The sequence below is a fragment of the Trichechus manatus genome, unplaced genomic scaffold (assembly GCF_000243295.1).
Source record: "Trichechus manatus latirostris isolate Lorelei unplaced genomic scaffold, TriManLat1.0 scaffold00119, whole genome shotgun sequence".
In the NCBI taxonomy this organism is placed as follows: domain Eukaryota; kingdom Metazoa; phylum Chordata; class Mammalia; order Sirenia; family Trichechidae; genus Trichechus; species Trichechus manatus.
The window spans coordinates 6,361,961-6,372,485 of record NW_004444055.1 but is presented as its reverse complement, the minus strand read 5'-3'; positions in this window follow the sequence as shown (position 1 = coordinate 6,372,485).

The window sequence follows — 10,525 nt, the reverse complement described above, 5'->3', positions numbered from 1 at the left end:
ATAACTGGGAGCTCCTAAAAATCAAACACTTATGCTCATCAAAAGACTTCACCAAAAGAGTCAAAAGACAACCTACAGACTGGGAAAAAAAATTTGGCTACAACAAATCCAATCTGCATCTAATTTCTAAAATCTACAAGATACTGCAAAACCTCAACAACAAAAAGACAAACAACCCAATTAAAACATGGGCAAAAGATGTAAACAGACACTTCACCAAAGAAGACATTCAGGCAGCTACCAGACACAAGAGGAAATGCTCATGATCATTAGTCATTAGAGAAATGCAAATCAAAACTACAGTGCGATACCATCTCACCCTAACAAGGCTGGCATTAATCCAAAAAACACAAAATAGTAAATGTTGGAGAGGTTGTGGAGAGACTGGAACACTTACACACTGTTGATGGGAATGTAAAATGGTACAACCAGTTTGGAAATCGATTTGACACTTCCTTAAAAAGCTAGAAATAGAAGTACCATACGATCCAGCAATCCCACTCCTTGGAATATATCCTAGAGAATTAAGAGCCAGCACACGAATAGATATATGCACACCCATGTTCATTACAGCATTGTTCACTATAGCAAAAAGATGGAAACAACCTAGGTGCTCATCAATAGACAAATGGATAAACAAATACTATGCAATGATAAAGAATAATGATGAATCCATGAAACCTCTTACAACATGGAGGAACTGGAAGGTATTATGCTAAGTGAACTTAGTCACAAAAGGAGAAATATTGTATAAGACTGCTATTATAAGAACCCAAGAAAAGGTTTAAACACAGAAGACAACATCCTTTGATGGTTACGAGGGTGGGGAGGGAAGGAGGGTGGTATTCACTAACTAGAAAGTAGACAAGAGTTATCTTAGGTGAAGGGAAGGACAGCACACATTACAGGAGAAGTCAGCACAACTGTCCTAAACCAAAGATAAGAAGTTTCCTGAATACAACCAAATACTTCAAGGGTCAGAGTTGCAGGGGTGAGGGTCTGGGGACCATGCTTTCAGAGGACATCTAGGTCAATTGGCATAACAAAGTTTTCTAAGAAAATGTTCTGCATCCCACTTTGGTGAGTGGTGTCTACGGTCCTAAAAGCTAGTGAGGGGCCACCTAGATGCATCAATTGGTCCCAACCCACCTAGAGAAAAGGAGAATGAAGAACACCATGGACACAAGGCAAGTATTAGCCCAAGAGACAGAAAGGGTCACATAAACCAGAGACTTCATCAGCCTGAGTCCAGAAGAACTAGATTGTGCCTGGCTACCACAATGATCGCCCTGAAAGGGAACAGAACAGAGTCCCTGACGGAGCAGGAGAACAGTGGGGTGCAGAACTCAAATTCTAATAAAAAGACCAGACTTAATGATGTGATTGAGACTGGAAGAACCCTGGAAGACATGGCCGCCGGGCTGTTAGCCCAAAACTAAAACCATTCCCGAGGCCAACTCTTCAGACAAAGAGACTGGACTGTGGGACATAAAATGATACTCGTGAAGAGTGTGCTTCTTAGCTCAAGTAGATACATGAGACTAAATGGGCAGCTCCTGTCCAGAGGGGAGATGAGATGGCAGAGAGGGTCAGGAGCTGGTTGAATGGACACGTGAAATCTGAGGTGGAAAGGAAGAGTGTGCTGTCACAGTATATGGAGAGCAACTATGGTCACAAAACAATGTATGTATAAATTTTTGTATAAGAGACTAACTTGTAAACTTTAGCTTAAAGCAGAACAATTAAAAAAAAAAAAAAAAAGATTTGTGAATTACCTGTCACCATTTTCTGGCTTCTAAAAGACACTTTCAAAGAAGCAAACCCAGTTTTATGGAACAGGTTCAAATTTAAAAAAATTATAATTAATTGGGACATTAATAAATGAGGAAAAAGACAGATGTCACACTCTGGGAAGTCAGCTTCAGGGCATGCAGGACCTTATTGTCTGGGTGGTGGGGAAGTGGTGTGGGCTGGAACCAGGCTCAGGAGCATGATTTGAGTGTGCCTGTGGCCCCAGAGAGCCTGGTTGATGGTCCAAGCTGGTGTTTAAAGGGGACGGGCAAACTTGATTTAATTGTATCTAGTGCTGATATCTAAGGCGGTTGAGTTTACAGATGGAGCATAACAGCAAAGGTCTCTGTGCAGAGGTGATGCTTCAATTTAGCAAGGACTAATATACTTCTAGGTGGTTCATTCCTTTAGAGTAGAACCGCAGCCAGCAATTTCGGGACCAGTGGGGAGTCTCCAGTCCCCTAGGAAGAGGAATGGCAAGACTGGTAGGGCCCCAGCCAAGAAGAACTGAGCTCTAGCTCTTGAGGAAATTGAGGAAGAAGTACAATGATACAAACTGGACTTCCCACAGTGAGATTTAGAGGAGGGTTATAAATCAATGGCTCTATTACAAGCAACACAGACAATGGACCTACAGGAAAGCAACTATTTCCAGAACCCATCCACTCACAAAGGTGGGCCTCTGTGACCACCTTAGAAGGCAGGAACTGACGTTAGTGTTAGGAAACCAAGCAACATGGCCAAGTCAAGTAGGATCAGCAATAGTCATTGAGTGTGTGCCCTGGTGACAGTCCTGTACTACATTTTATGGAAAGAAAAGGTGAAAGAATTGATAGACTCTTGATTGTCCAATAAACAAATGAAAGATGCTCACCCTCACTGACAATCAGTGAAATGCGAGTTAAAACCACCATCTATATCATTTCACACCTTTCAGATGCTCATGTTTACTGCAACATTGAGAAGATTTTTAAGTTAGTTGAACTTTCATTAATAGAATGGACATTTGATTTAGCAACAAATATTTATGGTAGTTAAAATGTTTAAAAATAGACACAGTACATAGAATGTACAAATAGAAAGTACAGAGAGAAACCATATACTCCCTTCCATGCCTCCCCTCTCCTCCCCAGTTTCTACTATTACTAACATGTTGATTTTTGTGGTACAACTGTTACAATTGATAAATGAATATCGATACATTATTATTAACAAAAGTCCATAGTTGACATTAGGGTTCACTCTTGTTGTACAGGTCTATGGGTTTTGACAAATACATAGTATGATGTGTCCATCATTATAATATCACACGAACAGTCTTATTTCCATAAAAGTGCCCTGGAAATATGGGGCAGTTCTGCTCTGTTCTATAGGGTCACAATGAGTCAGAATTGATGAATCAATGGCAGTGGGTTTGGTTTTTGGTTTGAAAATGCCCTGTACTCTTATCTATTCAGTCCTCCCCCTACACCTTCACCAGCCCCGAAAAATCACTGATTATCTTTTACTGTCTGTATAGTTTTGCCTTTTCCAGAACGTCATATAGTTGGAATCATACAGTATGTAGATTTTTAAGACTGGCTTCTTTCACTTAGCAATACCCATTTAAGTTTCTTCCATGTCTTTTTATAGCTTAATAACTTGTTCCTTTTTATAGTTGAATAATATTTCATTGTATGACTCTACCACAGTTTGTTTATCCAGTCCCCCACTGAAGGACATCTTGGTTGCTTCCAACTTTTTGTAATTACGAATAAAGCTGTTATAAATGTTTGTATGCAGGTTTTTGTGTGGACATAAGTTTTCAACTCGTGGATAAATACGTAGGAGTGCTTTTGCTAGATTGTATGGTAAGCCTATGGTTAGCTTTGCAAGAAGCTATCAGACTGTCTTCCAAACTGGCTGTACCATTTTCCATTCCCATCAGCAGTAAATGAGAGTTCCTATTGCTCTACATCCTAGCCAGCATTTGATGTTGTCAGTATTTTAAATTTTAGCCATTCTAATAGGCATATGAGTATCTGGTAATTGAAATTTTGTTTTATATTTTACAATGGAATGTTATAAATAAAATGCTAGAAAGTGGTGTACATGAATGAACATAAGCTAGTAGGGAAAACAGAAGGCGCTTTCGTGAAACAAATAATTTATTTCTAGAGTAACAGAGGTGTCCCTGGGTGACACAAATGGCTAAGTGCTTGAATACTAGCCAAAAGGGTGGTTGTTTGAACTCATGCAGAAGTGCCTTGAAAGACAGGCCTGGTGATCTTCTTTTGAAAAGTGTATGGAGCAGTCCTATTCTGCACACATGGAATCATCGTGAGTCAGAATTGACGTGATGGCAACTAACAACTACCCACAACAGCAACATAAGCTGAAGTTATGGAGGACATCTGAATGCTCAATTTAATGCAGTACATTTATTAATTAAATAAATACTTTTATTCTCTAATAAAAAGAAATGAGATATCAAGCTATGAAAAGACATGGAGGAGCCTTAAATACATATTGCTAAGTGAAAAAAATAAGCTTGAGAAGACTACATGCTGTGTGATTTCAACTAGGTGACATTCTGGAAAAGCCAAAACTATAGAGACAGTAAAAAGATCATCAGTATTTTCTAGGAGTTCAGCTAATTCATTCCTATTTAATATAACATTTGCCAGGTTATATTGTGCATTCTTATGTTCATGCCCAGTGGCCCAAAGAGACAATAAGTTCTTTAATGGCAGGAATCAAGCATAATGCCTTAACACAGTAGGTGATCAGCAATGTTAGCTGAATGAATTAGTAAGTGAATGAAGAGTTAAAGACATCATTCACCATTATGTTCCAGTCAACAGACAGTGGCAGAATGGATAAGGAAACATGACTTATCTATATGTTATCTACAAGAGACACACCACAGACACAAAGGCATAAATAGGTTAAAAGTTAAAGGATGGAAAAAACATTCCAAGCAAACAGTAACCAAAAGAGGATAAAATAGGCTTTAAGTCAAAACCCATTATAAGAGTGAAAGAAGGACACCAAAGAATGAAAAAAGGACAATCCACCAAAAAGATACAACAATCGTTAAGTATATACACACCTAATGTATGAGCCCCAAAATTTATAAAGCAAACTCTAACAGAACTAAAGAAGAAAATAGGCAGATCTACAATAATAGCAGGAGACTTTAATACACCACTTTTGATGATGGATAGAACAATTAGAAAGAAAATCAATAAAGGAACAGAAGATTTGAATAACACTATTCACCAATAGAACCTACAAAACATATATAGAACACTTCACCCAACAGTAGAACAACATACATTCTTCTACAATGCACATGGATCATTCTCCAGAATTCACATATTTTAGGATAAAAGTAAATCTCAATAAATTTAAAAAGATTGAAATTATACAAAGCATCTTCTCTGACCATAATGAAATGAAGCTAGAAATCAGTAACCAGAAGAATAAGGGAGGAAAAAATAAATATATGGAAACTAAATAGCATACTACTAAAAAACTAATGGGTTTTTTTCAAGAGTGAAATTAAAAAATACTTAGAGTCAAATGAAAATTAAAACACAGCATAACAAAACCTTTGGAATGCAGTGAAACCAGTGCTCAGGTAAATTCATAGCAATAAATGCCTACATTAAAAAAGAAGAAAGATCCTGAACCAATTGCTTAACTCTACAACTTAAAGAAATAGAAAAGAAAGAGCAAAAGAAGCCCAAAGCTACCAGAAGAAAGGAAATAATAAAGATCAGAGCAGAAATAAATGCAATAGAGAATAGAAAAACAATACAAAGAATCAGCAAGACCAGAAGTTGATTCTTTGAAAGGATCAATTAAATAGACAAACCGCTGGCTAGACTGACAAAGGAAACAAGTGAGAAGATGGAAATAACCAAAATAAGAAGTAAAATGGGAAACATTACAAGAGATCCAACTGAGATAAACAGAATAATAACAAAATACTATGAAAAATTGTACTCCAACAAACTTGAAAACTTAGATGAAATGGAAAAATTCCTAGGAAAACATAACCTACCTGAACTAATACAGAGGTAGAAAATCTAAGCAGACTCATAACAAGAGAAAAGATTGAAATAGTCATAAAAAAAAAAAAAAAACCTCCCACCTCCCACCCACCCCCCAAAAAAGCCCTGAAGCTGGGAAATTTTATCAAATATACACAAAAGAATTGACACCAATCCTATTCAAACTCTTCCAAAACATAGAAGAAGGAATACTTTCTAACTCATTCTATGAAGCCAGCATTACCCTGATACCAAAGCCAGATAAAGATATCACAAGAAAAGAAAATTAGAGACCAATACAATTCTCATGAAAATAGATGCAAAAATTCTCAACAAAATTCTAGTGAACAGAATTCAACAACATATTATGAAAATTATGTATCATGACCAAGTGGGATTTATTCCAGGAATGCAAAGGTGGTTCAGCTTTAGAAAATCAATGTAATACACCACATTAATAAAACAAAGGAAAATAATCACATGACCATCTCAGTAGATACAGAAAAGGCATTTGATAAAATTCAACATCCTTTCCTGATAAAAACTCTCAGCAAAATGAGAACAGAAAGGAATCCTATAACAAGATTAAGAGTGTATATGAAAAACCAACTGCCTACATTGTACACAATGGAGAAAGACTGAGAATCTTCCTCTTGAGAATGGGAACGAGACAAGGATAAGGATGATCACTATCACCATTTCTATTCAATATTGTACTGGAAGTCCTAGCCAGAGCAATAAGACAATAAGAAGAAATAAAGGATATCCAAACCAGAAAGGAAGAAGTAAAACTATACCTATTCACAGATGATATGATCCTATACATAGAAAATCTCAAAGATTCCACAAGAAAGCTGCTGGACTAATGAGTGAATTCAGCAGTGTCGCAGGGTACAAGATCAACACGCAAAAGTCAGTAGGGTTTCTTTACATCTACAAGGAGAAACCTGAAAAGAAATCGAGAAAACAATACCATTTGCAAAAAAACTGCTGTCAAGTTGATTCTGACTCATAATGACTCTATAGGACAGAATACAACTGCCCCATGTGGTTTGCAAGGAGTGGCTGGTGGATTCAAACTGCCAACCTTTTGGTTAGCAGTCAAGCTCTTAACCACTATGCCACCAAAGCTCTCAGACAGACTATAACTGCCCATAGGTTTCCAAGGTTGTAAATCTTTATGAGAGCAGGCTGTCACTCCTTCTCCCGAGAAGTGGCTGGTGATTTCAAACTGCCGACCTTCCAGTTAGCAGCAGAGCACTTTAACCACTGTGCCACCCATGGCTCCTCTTATTAGTCATTAGGGAAATGCAAATCAAAACCACGATGAGATACCAGTCAATGAAAATCCAATGGATCAAAACAGAACTATTCAATTCACTTGCTTGAACACATCATAAGGAAGGATCAATAGCTAGAGGAGGATTTTGGTGAAGTAAAGGTCCAGCAAGGGCAGGTGAGATGAATTAGTACAATAGCCACAACAATGGACTCAAACATGCCAGCAATCATGAGGACAAAGCAGATCCAGGTGATGTCTTGTTCTGTTGTACATGACGTCTCCATGAGTTGGAGTCCACTCGACAGCGTCCGTCCGTTCGTCCATCCATCTGTCTATCTATCTGCCTGTCTGTTACTCTGCTAAATATTCTAAGCCCTCAAAGAAGGAGTTCATTTGAACAGCTTGGTTCTAGTGCCCGTTTTCTGGCCAAGGGAGAGCTGGGCACCAAGAATGCACAGGGAGAAATATTACCCAAAATAAAATGGACAGTTAGTAGAAAGGGAAAATGAATGGTAAGTGATTGAAAATCTACAATTTTCCACTACATGTTCCCTGAGAACAAGTTATATCAAATTAATCTAATTTCTTGCAGTTGCTCGAACTCAGAAATGGCCTAGATGAAAAGTACCAATGAGTCATTGTTTATTAAGTCGTCCATTTATTTGTAAATATTCAATACATGGCCAGTAAACAAAAGGCACTACACAAATCACACCACTCTCCTCAAACTCTTCAATGGTTTTCCCTCAGAATGAAATAACATGGCCTCTAAGGCTCCACACGATCTGGTCCCTTGACTTCATCCTACCTTTTCGCACTTGCTCAGTTCATTCCAGTTCCAGTGGCCCCAGGTTTCCCACACACTGTCCCATCTGGCTGGTACACTCATCTTCTCTGTCAAACCTAACCTGAATCACTCAAAGAAATTGGCCAGGCCTTTCTATGGGTTAAATTGTATCTCCCCAAAATATTGTTGAAGTCCTAACACCTGTACTTGTAAATTATGACCCTGTTTGGAAATAGGGGCCTTCTTTTATTATGTTAATAAGGACATATCAAAGTACGGTGGGGCCTAAACCTAATCACTTCTGAGTTGTATTTTATATGAAGAGCAGAACAGATGCAGACACACACACACACAAGACAGACAGCAAAGAATGCCAAGGAATGTCAAGCAACACCAAGGAACTCCAAGGGCTACCAACAAGGAAGGACCCTACCTTAGAGCCAATACCCTGATTTGTACTACTAGCCTTCAAAACTGTGAGACAGTAAATTCCCGTTTTTTAAAGTCACTTTTTTTTTTTTTTTTGTTATGGCAGCATTAGGTAACTGTGATCATCAAGGTTGTGTGTCACCTTAACTGGGCTATGATTTTCATGGTTTGGTAGTTATGATGTAGTTTGGCAGTTGTATGATGATGTGATCACTTCCATGATGAGATTTGATATAATGTGATGATCTCTGCAATGGGATCTGCTGTAAGTAGCCAAACTTTGGAAGAGAATTTCACTGGGGGTGTGGCCTGAATCCAATATAGGTAGACTTTCTGGCAAGGCTAATGGGCTTTTTCTCACTCTGAATCCTGCAGCTGGCTCTCGTTAGTCTGACCTCCATTTCTTGGGACTTGAGCTAGCAGCTTACCTGCTGTCTTGCCTGCTGATCTTTGGATTCACCAGTCTTCACAGCCTGTGAGCAAGGGCCCTGCTGTCTGACCTGCCAATCTTGGGTTCACCAAGCCCTGTGGATATGTGAATCAGGAGAAGCCTCCAGCCTGAACCACAGACTGGGGACGTTCCAGACTCTACAACTGTGTGAGCCATTTCCTTGATATAAATCTCTATATATCAATTTATACGCTTTACTGGTTTTGCTTCTCTAGAGAACCCAGCCTAAGATAGTCACCATGAGTTGGAACAGACTCGATGACAATTAACAACTTAAAACTAGGAGCCATAGACAGCTTTCTGTAGAGAGTGACACTACCATACTTTATACTAATGCCATCATTATACAGTGAAATAAGGATTCTTATTGTTTTGTTGTTAGGTGCTGTTGAGTCGCTTCCGACTCATAGAAGCTCTATGTACAACAGAACAAAACACTGCACAGTCCTGTGCCATCCTCACAATCCTTGTTCGCTTAAAGTGCATTGTTGCAGCCACTGTATCAATCCATCACGTTGAGGGTCTTCCTCCTTTTGGCTGACCCTCTACTCTACCAAGCATGATGTCCTTCTCCAGGGACTGCTCCCTCCAGATAGCATGTCCAAAGTATGTGAGACAAAGTCTCCCCATCCTTTCTTCTAATAAGCATTCCGGCTTTACTTCTTCCAAGACAGATTTGTTTGTTCTTCTGGAAGTCCATGGCATATTCAATATTCTTCACCAACACCATAATTCAAAGTCATGAATTCTTCTTCAGTCTTCCTTATTCATTGTCCAGCTTTCACAAGCATATGAGGCAATTGAAAATACCATGGCTTGGGTCAGGCACACCTTAGTCCTTAAAGTGACATCTTTGCTTTTTAACACTTTAAAGAAGTCTTTTGCAGCAGATTTGCCCAATATGTCATTTGATGTCTTGACTGCTGCTTCCAAGGGCATTGATTGTGGATCCAAGTAAAATGAAATCTTTCACAACTTCAGTCTTTTCTCTGTTCATCATGATGTTGCTTACTGGTCCAGTTGTGAGGATTTTTGTTTTCTTTATGTTGATGTGTAATCCATGTTGAAGGCTGTGGTTTTTGATCTTCATCAGTAAGTGCTTTAAGTCCTCTTCATTTTCAGCAAGGATTATTGTTTATAAAACCATGCACTTGTATATAGACTTATACACAAACACATATACACTCCCTCTGACTAAGGCCAGCGCATCGTCCTGGCAATAACCCTGTTGACTGCACAGAAGCAGGCGTGAGAGCTTAGCAAGGTGTGGGAGGTGTGATGGCCCTCAAAGTGTCCACACCCAGCCCAGGACTTGTGAACATGTTACCCTGCAGGGCAAAGAGACTCTGTGGATGTTACAAAGGTTACAAAGGGATGTGAGATAGGAGACCACCCTGGACAATCTGTTCACACAAGCCCTTGAAAACAGGCAGATTGGGAACGTGAGAAGGCTGAGATGGAGGAGCCGCATGCAGGGACCGCATACCACAATGAAAGCAGTGCAAGGAGCAGAGTGTGTCCTTTGGACCTGGGGTTCCTGCACTAAGAAGCTCCTAGACCAGGGGAAGATTGATGAGAAGGACCTTCCCCTAGAACTGACAGAGAGAGAAAGCCTTCCCCTAGAGCTGGCAACCTGAATTTGGACTTCTAGCCTCCTAAACTGTGAGAGAATAAATTTCTGTTTGTTAAAGCCATCCGCTTGTGGTATTTCTATTATAGAAGCACTAGATAACTAAGACAATAACTAA